Source organism: Schistocerca americana, chromosome 7 (assembly GCF_021461395.2).
Source record: "Schistocerca americana isolate TAMUIC-IGC-003095 chromosome 7, iqSchAmer2.1, whole genome shotgun sequence".
In the NCBI taxonomy this organism is placed as follows: Eukaryota; Metazoa; Arthropoda; class Insecta; order Orthoptera; family Acrididae; genus Schistocerca; species Schistocerca americana.
The window spans coordinates 495,295,090-495,315,484 of record NC_060125.1 but is presented as its reverse complement, the minus strand read 5'-3'; positions in this window follow the sequence as shown (position 1 = coordinate 495,315,484).

Genomic DNA, 20,395 nt, shown 5'->3' with positions numbered 1-20,395 from the left:
TTTGGTTATTGTTACAAGGCCAGATCAGTCAATCATCCAGACAGTTGCCCTTGCAACTACTGAAAAGGCTGCTGCCCCTCTCAGGCACCACACGTTTGTCTGGCCTCTCAACAGATACCCCTCCGTTGTGGTTGCCCCTACAGTACAGCTATCTGTATCGCTGAGCCACGCAAGCCTCCCTACCAACGGCTATGTCCATGGTTCATGGGGGGGGGTATATTCGATATAGATACAAATATATTATGAGTCAAGCTCCTCATGTCTGCACCATTCTCAGAGATTCCTCTGCTAATCCAAGTATTTTGCAAAGTTAACACTGGCCAACACCTATTCTCCTGACAGTTCTGGAAGACATTTTTGCTAAGCATTGACGCCTGGCGCCCTGTGTCGATAACACAGTCGACAACTACTCTAACGGTACCAGTGTCTACAATGGGATACTTGACATCTGTTGCCTCCTCGTTCTCCTCCTGTACTAAAATTTCCCTTACGTCACTAAACTCTCTATCTATGAGAAGCAACTCACGTGCCATATTTTCTGCACCCACTGCTTGCTGACAAGTAGTTCGCTCTAGGGCGCCTTGCCACGGTTTTCGCTGCTGCCTCCGTCGGAGGCTCGAGTCCTCTCTTGGGCATGGATGTGTGTGTTGTCCTTAGTGTAAGTTAGTTTAAGTTAGATTAAGTAGTGCGTAACCCTAGGGACCGATGCCCTGAGCAGTTTCGTCCCACAGAACTTCTCACCAATTTCCAATGATAGGTTTCTGTAGCCAAAACAGTGGGGAATGATATGGTCTACACTAGGAATCCCGAACAAAACAACCTGCTTTGAGAGAAAAATGTGTTGCATTACTTATTGAGCGTCCCTCATATATTTTTGTACTGAGAAGAAATGGCGTCTGCTGTCCTCGCTCGCGCCGCGATAGTTGCTTTCCATCTATAGTCAGCACTTCTAATTTATCAGCAACCTTGTCAATGTTGGCATCATTCTGGGACCTATTCGGTGATGATCTCCGGCGCTTTCGTTCGTTCATTGGATGCATTCTAAATGATATCACAAAAGGCAACACTGTCAGCTGTTGCTCCATCAGAGAACTGCCTAACCTGGCATCCGACCAGTGTCATTCTTCCTTACGTTTGTTCTCGCATTTCAACTTGGCCTTTCAGAATCTCTTTCACGGCTTTCCAAATTTCATCTTTCCGTTAGTCAACTTTTTCCACCTGAGTCGTAAGTCCCGCAGTGTCTCAGTGTAACGATTCTACTGTGGTTCAACTCTCAGCAATCTCATTCATTCGCCTACATTGTTCTATTAAGCGTTCGTCAAATTTTTAGTGTATTCGTAAAAAAGTGCTTTGAATCTCTCAATGAATTCTTTACCCTATTTTTAGTAGCTCTTTGAGATAACGTATATCTAAGGTGAAGGGGGCTGGTTTCACTGTAACCGGTGTTTGTATAACGTGTCCGTTTCTTGCACAGCGTACAATTCTGGCTATGTTGTTACCTCCTCGTGTTCAGCGTTTGGAGATGAATTCGGTTCACACTTACACTTACCTTTACTGACACTTATCTTTACTGACTGTCCCACTCTCTACAATCTCCACAGCCACAGGTAAAACGCTCCTCCTAAAACTCCGGATCGATTTAAACCAATCTGGGTAGGGTAAGTCAAGGTACTTTGGCAATACCTTCAAGAAACGTATTGTTTTATGAGAGCAAAATAACAAAATACGTAGCATCTACTTTTGTCAAGTAACTGCATATGTGAGCCACATTTTATAAACACGTTACACTCTTCTTGTTATTGGCACCGTTCGTAATTGACCTTAACCTTAAAGCATATGCAGAAGGTAATTTTGCAATAGGTAAGGTTATTCAGCAGAAGCGGTAAGGTAACGTCAAAGCATCAAGTCTCATTCACCCTCCTGCACCTGTCTTCGTATTCAGAATTTGAATGTTCACAACAACTGTCACACATGTAGGCAGCTTCCTTAGTTACTTGTTTTCGGCAGCAGTCTTGGTAGGGTATGAAACAAAAAGTGCACCGTGGCCATGATGCACCTGTTTTCTTCCTCACACCATTTATGTTTATGAAATAAGTCCCTCCAATAATACTTGCTATAAATGTCTTGCACAAATACATAGAACTAATGGAAGAGCAAAGTTGACCGTCGTCCAAATATGGAGGAGGTGGACAAAAACAAGGGATAAGAGGAGGAGAATGCCAGGAGAATGCCGACGACACAAATTCTGAGATACAGTCTGAGAGAAAGCCGGAACTCTGGAACACCCCAAAGGAGTTAGGTTTAACAGTAAGTTCTGAAGACGGAACTGGTAGTTGTACTAATCACTGGACGTGAAGATGATGCTTTCTTAACACGTGTTTTATTATCTGACTCCTCTTCAATTTACATTCCGCGATAAGAACTATTATAAATGGTTCAAATGGCTCTGAGCACTATGGGACTTAACATCTGTCATCAGTCCCCTAGAACGTAGAACTACTTAAACCTAACTAACCTAAGGACATCACACACGCCCATTCCGAGGCAGGATTCGAACTATTATAAAAGTTTATTGTATGTATGATAGCTGGATCGTTTGGTGAAACAACCTCGCTGAAAGCACATTTAGTGCCGGAGCAGTGGAGTAGAAAATTTATCGAGAGTTCTACTGTCACAGATCCACCTGAGTTCATTTTAATAATTCCTGAAGAAGAAGACAAAATCATTCGACTTTCAGCCAAATGATGAAACTGATAATCCGAGGATTGAACCATAACAATTATCGACCACTCCCCTTTTACAACAAATCTGAACCCGAAGTGGCTCTAGGATGACTACTGTTGAGTAAGTTGTGGCATATGCTCTCTTGCCTCTCATGCGATTCAACTAAGTGAGGTGGTGCAAGTGGGTAGCACACCTTCATTCGCACTCTGCATGACTGAAGTCATCGTTCGACCATCTTGATTCAGAATTTCCGAGATTTCGCTAAACTGACTTACGTGAAATTCAGTATGGTTACTTGGAAATGGACATGAGGCCTTCTTTCACCATCACTGTGGCCTGGACTGATAACTTCCATTTCTTTTCTATTGCGCTGAACATTGCAATCGATCCACATCTTCTATATTCGTGCTCTCCTTACAAGTAACTCTTATATAGAAGGTGTATTACGTGCTTGATAACCATCCTGGACCATGCACACCACAATCGATACAAAAAGATTGAAGTTAATATTGTGGGCCCTCCATGGTTAACCTGTCGAATTCACATTTCATGCGACGTTAGTTATTTGTAATACGGTTAAACCAGTTCATTTTTGGCACAACATTTGGTGAGCACACTCTTCTAAGAAAGTTTTGTAAGTGGATATAATATCCATCACTAGGCTCAATTCGAACCGCCTACTTATTAGGCGTACTCCAACGGACACGTGTCTGCTTTTATGATTTCGCCTTTTCTTCTGTATTTTCCATGAAGTAGAATAAAACGATTACTGTAATTAAGAAATCATGTTTGGAAATACAGCACGTATGTTGAAATTTTGAAATAGATAATCAGTCTTGATCGCAAAAATAGATTAAGTATTTTATTTTAATGGTAACTAATTTCAATCTTGACAATAATCGTCTCATCGCTGCATGTCTGTGAAACAAACATAATATTTTCCTTAAAGGGAATAAGGTAGAAAGAGACATAAGTGATAACAACATGTACAATAAAAGCTATAATAAAGTGTAGAAAGGTTTATAAGCTCGGGTGTTGTGCAGAGACGCCGATCGGGGCACAAAAAGATGTCGAGAAACACATTCGTCAAATGCTGAATAGCATAAGAATTCTATGAATTAAACATGTGAAGCTCCACCTATGACCCACTGCTTGACCACGGAAAGAGTCAGCAAAGTTAGTTATTCTATGATAACGTATGAAAAAGTTAAGAATAATCAGTCTGAGTGCATTACAGACGAAAGAGTATAACAGCTTAAAATACATGAAAAGAGTGGCAATATTTTTTTTTTTTGTGAAGAGATACATAGGGATGCACAGAAAACATATAAAAACATACTTTTTGAACCGTAATTGCCATCTAGATGCAGTACATGGAAGTAACAACGAAACCCTAGAAGCATGATGAACGCAAAGATAAATGTAAACGACGTCATCAGTTGTCATGCAGATGGGCGGCATGGAGCATATCGATAGGGCGCACCTGAGGTATGCCAGGCAAGTAGACAGAGATGTATCGGTAACGGACACGCTCAGTCACCATGGAGCCAAGGATATCTATTAGACAGAGATGTACCGGCTAAGGACGTCGTCAGTCACCATGCAGAGAACACCATTGATTATATAACGACTTGAGAAGCGGTCGGCATAGAGCTCGGCGATAATACTGTATCAAAGGCAAAAATATAAAAAAATAAAAATTGAAATAAATTGTTCTACTGAATTTCCTGTACTCATTGTTTTATGTCTTAACAGATTTCTAGTGTTTTCTGAAATTAATGTATTTTCCCGTTCTTAATATCGGTGGAGGTATTACGCGTCATGACTTTCCCATTTTGCTGACTCAGAACGCAACCCTCTGCCGCTACAGGGCTCTGAATTGTAGCATGTAACGTGGCGGTGTTTAACGTAACTATGTTGTTACGTGAGAGGCCCTAACAAAACTGAAAGGACAAATTCGAAGAGTTCATGCGCACATGGAGTACACTAGTTCATCATGGAAATTACAGGCGGACCACACTTGAGCTCTGTGTCAACTCCAATTATCCAAGCCTAGAGTTCACTTGATCCATACGATTTTAATCTGTTTCCAAGACTTTGTGAACACCTTCAAGAACTTCACATTGATAGTGATTGTGACGAGCGAGTATTGTGATTCGATTGCGTGTTGTACAAAATCAGGAAGTTTACAAAAAAACTCGTTACTTATTATCAATGTAACACGACGCATTATTTAAACACTGATTCTCATGCCTAATGATAGTTATTTTGTTACAGAAATCTTCACGTGGGAACGTGTAGCAATGTAGTCTGTCAAGCAGTGTGAATAGCACTAAGCTACATATCGTTTATCGAATTTAACGCTACTGTTATTCGAGGTGGCTGCACTTTTCTTTAAGCAAAATGGACAGTTCTGTCAGAAAATACTACACACACACAACACTATTGCATTCTTCCTGTTAAAATATTTCATAAAAATTGTTGCGAAATACCCAGGCTTCATACATCAGCAGATAAGAATTTATATCACGTAAGATGCTATTTGCACTATATTTAAAGGTTATTCACAATTTTAGTCGAATTTACTTCCTCAAAGTGGGTTCTGGGCCACAAATACACAATTATTACCACAATTATGACCAACAACATTTACGTCCGCATAGGAAATCAATTTAAAACTGCCACAGCAATGTTTCACTAAGATGGCGGCTAACATAAGACTATCACTTATCGATTCTGCTGCAGGCCCTGTTTTACTACTAACAAATAATATATATAAAATCTTTTTGTACCTTCACTTTATGCTTGAACATTTGAAAATATTTACCAATAAACCGCGCTGTAGATCAATAGCACTAATGGCTCCGCTCCTTTGTAGCTGAGCAGAAAACTTAACAATTACATTGGACGAAAATTACAATAAAGTAAAACTTTAAACAAAGAAAATTCATTTCAATGACACAGAAACACTATTATTCAAATATTAATTAACAACATAATACAGGTTTTACAGACATCAGTGCTTTAAGACATCAACCACGTCCGACCACTACGACAGTTCGCCAGCCGGAGTGGCCGAGAGGTTCTAGGCGCTACAGTCTGGAACCACGCGACCGCTACGGTCGCAGGTTCGAATCCTGCCTCAGGCATGGATGTGTGTGATGTCCTTAGTTTAATTATGTTTAAGTAGCTCTAAGTTCTAAGGGACTGATGACCTGAGAAGTTAAGTCCCATAGTGCTCAGAGCCATTTGAGTCACTACGACAGTTCGAACAAGAAGAAGAATTATTCTAGAAGCATCGCAGATAACAGAAGACGAAGGTTTCCCTTATCTTTTTGCATGAGTATTGTCTGAGATATGATTTTTACAGAAAATTAAATTATGTCTTTGAAAATAATTGCTTATTATTATTTTAGTATCGATGAAGTCCTTTTTTATTCATATCAAGAGAATGTTCTCTCAAATTCCACACAAAGTGCTGTCGTGCATATTGTTCTGAGTAAAATATAGCCTTGGTTATTACATGATGAAGCGGTGCAAGCAGAGGTGAGGTTGTCACAGCATCAATTATTCTACAGTGTAGGTATCAACAAAATAGTCCCTTGCTGGCAGAAATGTGTTCATCGCTAGGATGACTAAGTTGAGAAGTATAGATATTGACATGAAGAATAAAGATGTGAAATGTTAATAAAGTTTGTTTCATTCAAAACGTCTTAACGGTTTTCATATAAAAAATACTGAGGCATTACTTCCTTCATTCAAACACAGTTGCTTTTTTTGTTACAGAAGTTCATTCGCTCATACTGCACAAAAATACACAATGATTAGTAGTTCAGCGAGATCAAATAGCCATCTGCAGATCATTTGTAAGGGAAATAATAGTACAGGGCGAATCCATTTCGTCGACTGTTCACATTAACTGGACAACGTTGTAATGTGCATAAACGAGCAATTATGCAAAATTCTCAGGTCAAACCAACACTGAATGCATACAAATTCAAAGTGAACATACATTATACAAGCGATAGCTCGTAATACTGTCTCTTGTCAACAATAGGAAAATAACTGCTCGAAGAATGTACAATAGTCACAAATAAAATACATGAGACGTATATAAACTCATTTCATGTTGTGTGCTTGTTGACGCCTGATAGGAAACTTATGACGCAACAAACGGAATACTTTGTTTTGAAGTGCCACCAAATGACAGTTATCTTTTACAACATACGATTATATCTTCGAGGTATAATGGAAATAATTTTATATTTCTTGCATTCCTTATAGAAATAAAAGTAAAAAGGTTATATATCTGCAGCCCTTCCGCAGACTGCAGTATTTCGCGCCACCTCCTAACAAAACGTATTCCGATATTCCCTCGTATATTTCCTATAAAATGTCAAAAGGATTTTATACACGGGCTATGTATTTTATTTTTGACTGGTAAGCGCTTTTCGCACAGCTATTCTCGTATCATGACAAGAGACGGTACTATGACATACCGTCTCTATAAGGTATGTTTACATTGAATTTGTATGCCTATTAGGTTTCGTTTACGATAGAATTTTCCATAATTGTTTCTCTTTCTACATTGCAGTTGTGTTCGATTAATGCGAACAGTTGACGACATGTTTTCTATACGAATTATCTGAAGACAGTGATTTAATTTCGCTGAAAGTAGTAATCATTGTGTATTGTTATACGATCTGGGTGAATAAACGTCTGTAAGATCGCCTATAATAAGCTGATTATGACAGGTAATCAACACTTCCTTCATCATTAAAAGCTTTCATTAATTCAAATAAATATCTTTAGCGTGTCTTCTTCTATATACAGGGTGATTCAAAAAGAATACCACAACTTTAAAAATGTGTATTTAATGAAAGAAACATAATATAACCTTCTGTTATACATCATTACAAAGAGTATTTAAAAAGGTTTTTTTCACTCAAAAACAAGTTCAGAGATGTTCAATATGGCCCTCTCCTGACACACGAGCAATATCAGCCCGATACTCCAACTCGTTCCACACTCGCTGTAGCATATTAGGCGTAACAGTTTGGATAGCTCCTGTTATTTCTCGTTTCAAATCATCAATGGTGGCTGGGAGAGGGGTCCGAATCACCATATCCTTAACATACCCCCATAAGAAAAAATCGCAGGGGGTAAGATCAGGGCTTCTTGGAGGCCAGTGATGAAGTGCTCTGTCACGGGCTGCCTGGCGGCCGATCCATCGCCTCGGGTAGTTGACGTTCAGGTAGTTACGGACAGATAAGTGCCAATGTGGTGGCGCTCCATCCTGCTGAAATATGAATTGTTGTGCTTCTTGTTCGAGCTGAGGGAACAGCCAATTCTCTAACATCTCCAGATACTGTAGTCCAGTTACAGTAGCACCTTCGAAGAAAAAGGGACCAAAAACTTTATTGGCTGAAATGGCACAGAAAACGTTCACCTTAGGCGAGTCACGTTCATACTGAGTTGTTGCCCGCGGATTCCCAGTGCCCCATATACAGACATTGTGACGGTTGACTTTCCCGTTTATGTGGAAAGTTGCTTCATCACTAAACACAATCTTTGAAACGAAAGATTCATCTGTTTCCATTTGAGCAAGGATAAAATCACAGAAATCGATTCTTTTAATCTTATCAGCTGCAGACAGTGCTTGAACCAATTTCAGACGATAAGGTTTCATAACTTGCCTTTTTCGTAGGACTCTTCATACAGTTGATTGTGGAATTTGCAGCTCTCTGCTAGCTCTGCGAGTCGATTTTCCTGGGCTGCGAACAAATGCTTGCTGGATGCGTGCTACATTTTCATCACTCGTTCTCGGCCGTCCAGAACTTTTCCCTTTGCACAAACACCCATTCTCTGTAAACTGTTTATACCTACGTTTAATACACCACCTATCAGGAGGTTTAACACCATACTTCGTTCGAAATACACGCTGAACAGCTGTCGTCGATTCACTTCTGCCGTACTCAATAACACAAAAAGCTTTCTGTTGAGCGGTCGCCATCTTAGCATCAACTGACGCTGACGCCCAGTCAACAGCGCCTCAAGCGAACAAATGTACAACTAAATGAAACTTTATAGCTCCCTTAATTCGCCGACAGATAGTGCTTAGCTCTGCCTTTTGTCGTTGCAGAATTTTAAATTCCTAAAGTTGTGATATTCTTTTTGAATCACCCTGTATTATGAATTATGCTTTGTGAAAAGCATTGAAACTCCCATTCCCTTCACTAAGGCCCATATCCTGTTTTCTACAATAAGCGACGTCAATGTTTCTTTATTTAAAAAAAGTATTCGTACTGTTTAGTTGTCTAGTAGCATAAATCAAACGAAATATGTTAATATTCATTTAATGTACAAATAATTCATGGTATTAAGTCATTTTAACAAAACCCTGCCAATAACGTTAATCATGGTCTTGTTGTCTCTGATGCAAGGATTCCATGATCTTGCGTAGTTAGCAGAGCAGTTCCCGCGGCGGTGGAGTTCTGCTGTGCTTCCCAGGTGAAGGGCGTGTAAAACTAATGCTGGAACTTTTGGTAGCACGAACTTGGTTCGTTGCCAGGGATCGTGGAACGCTGCTAGTTTATCAATGAAACGGAAACTGATTTTAGCACATTCAGTATCTGTTTACAACTTAATGAGTTTACTGAAGTCTTGGAACTACATTGTCAATATGCTACACGTATTCTGCTTGATTTTTGTTTGCATCCGTTATATTCGGTGGAGTAAATCATTCCATATTTGTTTATGCAGCATATTTGCTAGTTTCGTTGAGTAGTGGTCAGTGGACATTATTTTGTTACGGTCTCCAAACTCGTAAGTGAACGGCTCGATGTAAATACGTTGTAAGTATATTCTTTGTACTCTATTTTAGTTCCCATTTTAGTTTCGTACTTTTTTATGGAGAATTCAATGTTAGCAGCTGTTGATAACATCTCGTCACAGTTTTCACCCTCTACAGCTCCATTTACTACCATTAAAGTAATTCCCTAATGTGTTAACAGATATCCTATCATTCTGTCCCACCTTCTTGTCAGTGTTTTGTATGGATTCCATTCCTCTTCGATTCTACGCCGAATCTCCGCACCTACCTTATCAGTCCAGCTAATTTTCTAGATTCGCCTGTAACATCACATCTCAAATGCTTCGATTCTCTTCTCTTCCTGTTTTCAACAGACCATGTTTCACAACCATGCTCTAAACGAATATTATCATAGACGTCTTCCTCAAATTAAGGCCTATGACTGAAACTAGGAGAATTCTCATGGCCAGGAATGCCTTTTCCACCAGTGCTAGTCTGCTTTTGATGTCCTCCTTGCTGGTTGGTTGGTTTGTGGGATTGAAGGGACCAGACTGCTAGGGCCATTGGTCCCTCCTCCTTGCTCCGTCAGTCATTGGTTATTTTGCTTCCTAGGTAGAAGAATTCCTTAACTTCAACTACTGAAACTAGGAGAATTCTCATGGCCAGGAATCCTTTTCCACTAGTGCTAGTCTGCTTTTGATGTCCTCCTTGGTGGTTGGTTGGTTTGTGGGAATGAAGGGACCAGACTGCTAGGGCCATTGGTCCCTCCTCCTTACTCCGTCAGTCATTGGTTATTTCGCTTCCTAGGTAGTAGAATTCCTTAACTTCAACTACGTCTTGAGTGTCAATCCTGATGTTACTTTTCTCGCTGTTCTCACCTTTGCTACTTCCCATTACTTTCGCCTTTCTTAGATTTACCCTCGGTCCACATTCTGTACTTATTAGAATGTTCATTCCATTCAGCAGATCATGTAATTCTACTTCACTTTCACTCAGGATAACAATGTCATCAGCGAATAGTATCATTGGTATCCTTTCACCTTGAAATTTAATTCCACTTCTGAATCTTTCCTTCATTTCCATCACTGCTTCTTCGATGTACGGATTGAACAGTAGGGGCGAAAGACTATTTCGTTTTTGGTCGTCTTGCACCATTTTACCCTGTCGAAAGCCTTTTCCAGATAGACAGTTCCTATGAACATGTCTTGATTTTTCTGTAGTCACGCTTCCATTATCAACCAAACAGTCTGGACCGCCTCCCTGGAGACTTTACCTTTCGTGTATGTCGCCAGACACATCCATTCTACACACCAATTTGAATAGTCCTTTTGCTGGCATTTCCACCAATGATTATAGAAATTCTGATTTATTGTTATCCATCCCCTCAGCCTTGTTTGATTTTCAGTCCTCCAAAGCTCTTTTAAATTCTGATTCTAATACTGGATCCCCCATCCCTTCTATGTTGACACTTGTTTCTTCTTCTATCTTATCTCATAGATCCTCCACCCCCACCCCCCCTTCATCACCATAGAGGCCATCAATGTAATTTTTCCATCTATCCGCTCTCTCCTCTGAATTTAACAGCAGAATTCCCGCTGCACTCTTAATTTTACCACACTTGCTTTTAATTTCGCCGGAGATGGTTTTGACTATCCTTTAGTCATTTCTGTTTCGATTCCTTCACATTTTTCATGCAACCATTTCGTCCCACCTTCCCTGCGCTTTCTATTTATTTAATTCCTCAGCGACCTGTGTTTCTGAATTTCCCTGAACACATTTGTACTTCCTTCCTACATCGATCATCTGTAGTATTTCTTGTTGCACACAGTTTCTTTGCAGTTACCTTCTTTGTACCTATGTTTTTCTTTCCAACTTTCGTGATTTCCCTTAAGACGTCCATTCCTCTTCATGTGTACTGCATACTGAATTATTCCTTATTACTGTATCTATAGCCTTAGAGAACTTCAGCCATATCTCGTCATTCTTTAGTGCTTCTATATCTTTCTTCTTTGCGCATTGACTCTTCCAGTCTAATCTCTTAAACTTCAGTCTACTCTTCATCATTACTACATTGTGATCTGAGTCTGTATCTGCTTCTGGGTACATTTTACAGCTCAGTCCCTGATTTCGGAATCTCTGTCTGACCAGGGTGTAATCTAACTGTAATCTTCCCGTGTCACCCGGCCTTTTCCAAGTATACCTCATCCGATTGTGATTTTCGAACAGAGTATTCGCTATTACTAGGTGAAATTTACTGCAGAACTCAATTAGTCCTTATCCTCTCTCATTCATTGTCTCGAGCCCATATTATCCTCTTCTTTTGCTTTTCCCCCTACAACTGCCTTCCAATGCCCCGTGACTATTAGATTTTCATCTGTCTTTACGTACTGTACAATCTTTTCAGCATCCTCATATACTTTCTCAACTCCTTCAACTTGCACCGTTGGCGTGTGTATCTAAAATACCGTTGTCGGTGTTGGTTTGCTGTCAGTTCTGATAAGAACAACCCTAAGACACAAAATCGACCCTACCTTCCTATTCATAACGAATCCTACTCCCATTACACCATGTTCTGCTTCTGTTGGTATTACCGTATAATTATCTGACGAGAAATCTTTGTCTTCTGTCATTTTCACTTAACTGACTCCAACTGTTTCTAGATGGAGCCTTTACATTTCCCTTTTCAGATTTCCTAGCTTCCCTACCACGTTCATGCTTCTGACATCCCCAACCCCCCCGCCACCCCTCCGGCTTGTGATCACCACCCCCTTGGCAGTCCCGTCTCGGAACTTGAGCCTTTGCATTTCCCTTTACAGATTTTCTAGCTTCATTATTCGAGCTTCTGACAGTCCACGCCGCGACTCGTAGAAAGTTATCCTTTCGTTGGTTATTCACTCTTTTTTCACGTGGTTACCTCCTCTTAGCCAGTCCCTTCCTAGAGATTCGAATTTCGGACTATTCTGGAAACTTTTGCCAATGGAGAGATCGTCATGACACATTTTCCGTTACAGGCACTTCTTGTAGTTTGGTGTTCTGTGTTAACAGTAGTCTCCGCAGAATCACGCCTGGCCTCAATGTTCTTCAGCTGAGAAAGCTGCAAAACACCATCTGTGCTACTCGCGTTGACGAGGTGCCTAATGATAGAAATTCCTGGTCTGACTAAATTACTGAACGAAAGTCACCGAATATAAATTCTGTTGTATTGTCACTTCTACGTGCGACTGTCTATCACAAGGTCTACTGTAATATGCAGCACTCGTCATAAACCATGAAACCGAAAACTATCTGTACTAAACCACTCATACTCGCAGTGCAATCAGTCTCTCCCGCTTGGTAGGGGGCCCTTGGGTCTGCTCCTCTAAATTGAAGGGTAGGCCGAATGTAGGAAGCGAGTAGGAGCAGGAAAAGGTGAAATGCTTCGGTACTGCGCATAGGTTATAACACTTTTACTGGGTTATGGATATATACAAGTGATATAAATTCTTAACTTTTGCGTACAAATGAGCACGTTGGTGCGAAGCCGTTCATCAAACAAATCTAACATCGGCTAGAAGTTACAAAGGCAAAATCTGTAGTGACTCGCCAACTATGAAATAGAAACAATGTTGCTTGGTCGTCTACTCGAAATCGAATGGACTGAATTTGGAGCGGCGCTCGTACAGCTGCACAGCGCCGGCTAGAGGGCGCTGTCGTCAGTGTCAGTCTCGTAGTGCCAACCTAGCAGAGCGCACCTACGTTGTGGCATCGTAGCTATCGATACCACAAAATATACCACAACATGGGAACATTACTACCACTATCCAACGAACACCACAAATTTCTACATTTCATCGGAAATAAAGAAATGGAATCTGGTCAACGATGGACAAATATCAGTGGTCTGAGACGTGAAGTAGTCCAATATGTACAGAGGATCTTACACAAATACAATCAGCTGACTCACATATTCAGAACACCACTAGACTGAATGGTCTCTGATGAATACAAATATATAATTCGAGCCGACAAATGACTACCTGGAGAACAGGAACGTCGATTTAATACACCTCTAATAGACGGAGTCTTCATAGGTACTGAGGACAGTGAAAATACAAGCCGAGACAGAATTTTACAACGAAGAAGAGGAGGACTACAACGGATTGCAGAGGCTCACCGTTCATATGATGCCCTCCAATATCCCTTAATATTTCAGTGCGGAGAAGATGGTTATCATTTTAATGTTTCCAGCAATTTCTGGTAGATATTTATCCAAAAACCGAAGCGGAACGGATGCTTTAAGTAAATCATATGAAACTACGCATGTAAGAACTCATCCACCTTCCAGACCAATCGTTAATGACTGACACATTAACAAATTGGAACAATGATAATATTCCAGAATGAGATTTTCACTCTGCAGCGGAGTGTGCGCTGATATGAAACTTCCTGGCAGATTAAAACTGTGTGCCCGACCGAGACTCGAACTCGGGACCCTTGCCTTTCGCGGGCAAGTGCTCTACCAACTGAGCTACCGAAGCACGACTCACGTCCGGTACTCACAGCTTTACTTCTGCCAGTACCTCGTCTCCTACCTTCCAAACTTTACAGAAGCTCTCCTGCGAACCTTGCAGAACTAGCACACCTGAAAGAAAGGATATTGCGGAGACATGGCTTAGCCACAGCCTGGGGGATGTTTCCAGAATGAGATTTTCACTCTGCAGCAGAGTGTGCGCTGATATGAAACTTCCTGGCAGATTAAAACTGTGTGCCCGACCGAGACTCGAACTCGGGACCTTTGCCTTTCGCGGGCAAGTGCTCTACCAACTGAGCTACCGAAGCACGACTCACGTCCGGTACTCACAGCTTTACTTCTGCCAGTACCTCGTCTCCTACCTTCCAAACTTTACAGAAGCTCTCCTGCGAACCTTGCAGAACTAGCACTCCTGAAAGAAAGGATATTGCGGAGACATGGCTTAGCCACAGCCTGGGGGATGTTTCCAGAATGAGATTTTCACTCTGCAGCGGAGTGTGCGCTGATATGAAACTTCCTGGAAGATTAAAACTGTGTGCCCGACCGAGACCCGAACTCGGGACCTTTGCCTTTCGCGGGCAAGTGCTCTACCAACTGAGCTACCGAAGCACGACTCACGTCCGGTACTCACAGCTTTACTTCTGCCAGTACCTCGTCTCCTACCTTCCAAACTTTACAGAAGCTCTCCTGCGAACCTTGCAGACGAGGTACTGGCAGAAGTAAAGCTGTGAGTACCGGACGTGAGTCGTGCTTCGGTAGCTCAGTTGGTAGAGCACTTGCCCGCGAAAGGCAAAGGTCCCGAGTTAGAGTCTCGGTCGGGGACACAGTTTTAATCTGCCAGGAAGTTTCATATCAGCGCACATTCCGCTGCAGAGTGAAAATCTCATTCTGGAAACATCCCCCAGGCTGTGGCTAAGCCATGTCTCCGCAGTATCCTTTCTTTCAGGAGTGCAGTTCTGCAAGGTTCGCAGGAGAGCTTCTGTAAAGTTTGGAAGGTAGGAGACGAGGTACTGGCAGAAGTAAAGCTGTGAGTACCGGACGTGAGTCGTGCTTCGGTAGCTCAGTTGGTAGAGCACTTGCCCGCGAAAGGCAAAGGTCCCGAGTTCGGGTCTCGGTCGGGCACACAGTTTTAATCTGCCAGGAAGTTTCATATCAGCGCACACTCCGCTGCAGAGTGAAAATCTCATTCTGGAAACATCCCCCAGGCTGTGGCTAAGCCATGTCTCCGCAATATCCTTTCTTTCAGGAGTGTTAGTTCTGCAAGGTTCGCAGGAGAGCTTCTGTAAAGTTTGGAAGGTAGGAGACGAGGTACTGGCAGAAGTAAAGCTGTGAGTACCGGACGTGAGTCGTGCTTTGGTAGCTCAGTTGGTAGACCATTTGCCCGCGAAAGACAAAGGTCCCGAGTTCGAGTCTCGGCCGGGCACACAGTTTTAATCTGCCAGGAAGTTTCATATCAGCGCAGACTCCGCTGCAGAGTGAAAATCTCATTCTGGAAACATCCCCCAGGTTGTGGCTAAGCCATGTCTCCGCAATATCCTTTCTTTCAGGAGTGCTAGTTCTGCAAGGTTCGCAGGAGAGCTTCTGTAAAGTTTGGAAGGTAGGAGACGAGGTACTGGCAGAAGTAAAGCTGTGAGTACCGGACGTGAGTCGTGCTTCGGTAGCTCAGTTGGTAGAGCACTTGCCCGCGAAAGGCAAGGGTCCCGAGTTCGAGTCTCGGTCGGGCACACAGTTTTAATCTGCCAGGATGTTTCAATGATAATATTACCTTAATCATATATAGTAAGGCGAAGACACATGCACGAATACACTCAAGATGCCAGGAAAGCCAAGACACATGCATGAATACACTCAAGATAGCACAACCTACATAGTAACATATATACGACTTGACGTCTTGGCCGGCCGGAGCGGACGAGCGGTTCTAGGCGCTACAGTGTGGAACCACGCGATCGCTACGGTCGCAGGTTCGAATCCTGCCTCGGGTATGGATGTGTGTGATGTCCTACGTTTAAGTTGTTCTAAGTTCTAGGAGACTGATGACCTCAGAAGTTAAGTGCCATGGTGCTCAGAGCCATTTGAACCAATTTTCTTTGACGTCTTCACAACATTCACATGCACCTCGTCGTGGCCAGATTTGAAAGAACAAGTAAGATACGGATAAGTCCTCGTGCACCGACGCGACATAACTGTCAGAGTGTTCCATCAAAAACAAATGAGATTTATTGAAGTCATCACAATATACCAAATCTTTCTAACCTTAAGATGATGGAAGTACACGATCGAATGGCAAAAACGAAGACTGCATCACTCACGAATGGCTATACGAGAGAACTTCTTCCATCGACATTGTCAAAATCATCCAAGCATAATTCCCCTATCCACAAGAATATCCGGAACTGTGGGACACAGTAGTGAAAAACGTTATTCACGTACCATGCTGGCCATTAGACCACAAGTCACTATGCATGCGTGATTGAAAATGAACAAAAAGTACCCAAAACCATACTTGCACGACATAACCCGGAGTTCACGGCAATCCCAAAATCAGAAGACGATCACCCGAAAACCGTGGTTTCAGAGCAAAAACACGAATGCTAAGCGGTGATGTACTAGAAATAGATAATCAGTGGGTAATACCATATAACACACAACTTTCTAAAATTCTCCAGGTACACATAAACGTAGGACACTACAATTCAGTCAAACCCATAAAATGTAGCAGTATTTCAAACAGAAACGACGAGATCCTCATGTGTCAAATGGGAAAACACATTAACTGTAACGGAACAGCATGGTGGATTTCCGGTTTTCCAACACACGAACATGAACCAACTGTACATCGTCTAGCAGCACATTTGAAAAATGGACAGAGAGTTTACTTCATACAAGAAACCATCAGGAAAACTGCAAGAGAATTACCTCAGATCGCAATATTAACAGCTTTTTACCAACTGTGCCAAACGGATCCATACGCGGAAGCACTATACACGAGAACACTATACTAAAACAAAAAAAAATCTCTCAGCGACGAAAACAAGGATTTCCCGTAGAAGATCATCCAGTAATAATGAAAATTAGCGCAATAGGCCGAGTATGCACTGCACATCAGAACAACGGCGAATGCTTCTATGTCCGGATGTTGCCACACGAAATTCTGGGACCAACAAGTTTCACAGATCTGAAGACTGCTGGCAATTACCTTTGCCAGACGTACAGAGGAGCATGCCAACGAAAAACGACAACCACTCGGAACTGATGCTACAAGAAGCCTCACACACAACCTCAACTGAACGAGGTACTTATTCGCCATAGTTCTAACAACATGTAGCCCATCGAATCCAAAGCAGCTGTGAGACTCCTTCAAAGGGAGTGTGAATGATGACATACTGTACCACATCCGACAAGCTGATCCTGGACTGAACATCGAATTCAACTACAGCTTCAATGAAACACTCATACGCCTAGAAGATATATGTTAAGCAATAACAACCAGACCTTAGTACACTTTGGGATGCAAGCACCATGATAAGACGCTATCGGCGTGCTAAACTTCGAAGTTATAAATGGTTCAAATGGTTCTGAGCACTATGGGTTCTAACATCTGAGGTCATCAGTACCCTAGAACCTAGAACTACTTAAACCTAAATAGCCTAAAGACATCACACACATCCGTGCCCGAGGCACGATTCGAACCTACGATTGTAGCGGTCGCTCGGTTCCAGACTGAAGCGCCTAGAACCGCTCGGTCACACCGGCCGGCTCGAAGTTGCAAAGGAAACAAAAATCAACAAAATACTTCAAAACACTGCTCGCAACAGACAATTCCCCAATGACAATCAAAGGAAACCACGGCGTTATCATGGACCGGATCGACAACACCACTGGCGGATTTATGTACTACGACGCACCAGGCGGCATTGGGAAAACGTTTCTAATAAGTTTACTGCTGGCAGAAATATGTGCTAAACAACACATCGCAATAGCAGTGGCATCGTCCAGCATTGCAGCCACACTTACGGAAGGAGGTCTAACTGCACATTCCTCCCTGCAGCTAACGTTGAATATAGCCGAAGAACAATTCCCAGTAGGTAAAACCTTAAGAGCACCTCGACGGGGTGGACTTCTAAGGCAAGCTAAAATGATCGTCTGGGGCGATTGCACATTGGCACATAAAGAAAATCACTCGAAGCCATGGAAAGAACGTTACAAGACTGGCAAGGAAACTGTAAAGCAATGGGAGGAGCTCTACCCATACCCTCAGGAGATTTTCGACAAACACTTCCACTTATCCCCAAGTCAACACCAGCAGACGAGATTAGTGCATGCTTAAAAAAAGTCACATCTCTGGCAACACATACAAATAGTGCGACTAACAAAAATATAAGAGTTGAACTCCCTAAATAAGAAACAAGAGCACGTTTTGCTCAACATCTTTCACAAATAGGCGAAGACACGTATCCCACTGACGATAAAATTTAACGGTGATTTCTGCAACGTAGCCAGTGTTGAAAACGAATCCCCGATCAAATTTATCCAAACATTGCAACGCGGACTGGCTATTTGAAACAGCAATTCTGGCAGGTAAAACTAATGTTGTCGACGATATCGACTTTAATATTCTTAAGAAAATTCCTCGTGAAGAGAGAATGCAAAAATCGATCGACACAATGGTAAACGTTGAAGAAAGTGTGCACTTCCCTAGAGAATTTCTAAACTCTTAGCAAGTAGCAGTAACGTCATTTGCACTGCCTTCCACTTAAAATTGCGTCTCCGAGAATACTACTCAGAAGTTTCAACTCACCAAAACCATGTAGCGGAACAAGGGTGATCGTCAAACAGCAATCAGTCACACCATCGAAGCCGATCTTATGACTGGAAAGTGCAAAGGAGATAAACTCTTTATCCCGAGAATACCATTGATCTCTACTGAACTGCCATTTCAGTTTAAAAGACTGCAACTTCCAATCAAATTAGCCTATACTATTACACTGAACAAAGTGCAAGGACAAACTTTAAGATATTGTTGCATCAACCCCAAAGAACCTGCTTCTCTCAGGATCAACTACACGTAGCTTTCTCTAGAGTAGAAAATTCGAAAAATTTGTACATGAATACCCCAGATAACAAAATCAACACTGTGGTTTATAAACGAGTTCTATAAATAAACAAGTATTTGTAAATATGTTTTCTATAAACAAAATATTACCTCTTATATTTTAACAAGTATTGTAAGTAGAATGTCTTCCAAATAATCTTTTTGACATCTTCTGCTTTAAAGTTTATCCTTTTATTCCGACTACTGCTCAATCTCACAACTTGCTGAGCGAAGCCGAGTACCCCAGCTAGTAAGTTTCTTCATTCCAAGCGCCGTAAATTGGCTGTTTTAGAATATGCATTATCTCCCAACGTACGTGACTCACAAAAGCAGCACACACATTACTACATTTATATACATTACGTTATTCACTAAAACAATGATTTATACGTCACATACGTGCCATGTTTATTCCCTGAGTCACTCAGGCAACTGAACAAATGAAATCAGATTATTCAGGAGAATAACAGTAGGTCAGTGAAAGACAGAATTATTACGTAAAACTGAGTATTTTATGAAAAATTTCCTTTACTCCGTCGTTTAAAGTGTAACGCCCCTTTGGAAAATTTATAAATGACTGTGCTGATAAACCTCTTACGGTTATTTGTTTTTCAATCAGGTGAGCCAAACTGAACGTACTCAGACAGTTCTCTCTTTACTTATTCTGATCATCACTAAACTAACGCACAATATTTTTAGCGCAACGCAGTCTGACTCAATAATCCCTACAAAAGAATGGCCGTGACAAACAATAACCTATACCTTTCATGAATAACTTGCCTCACAAAAATCTTCGTTACTCGAACTACTGCAATACAGCGAGCGCCAATACTGGCAGCTAAATAAAAGATTCTAGCTACTGAAGGCACTTACTACTGATAGGCATAGTTGGCAAATGAAAGATTTTGGTATAGAATAAACAATGATTTACCTTAATAGCGTTCAAAAGTCATTATATATATATATATATATATATATATATATATATATATATATATATATATATATATCAGTTCATGATATTCAGTCTTACAAATTTCCTTTTTCTGACGGACACACATCGAGATCGCCCGCTCTCAAAATTCTGCCATCTCTCTCCCCACATCCTCCACTGCTGGCGGCTCACCTCCAACAGCACAACGCTACGCTCTGTTCACATCCAACTGCCCAAGTATTCCAACAATGAAAACCAGCCACAGATTGCACACAGCACAGTCAGTGATTTTCATACAGAGCGCTAAGTGGCGTTACCAAC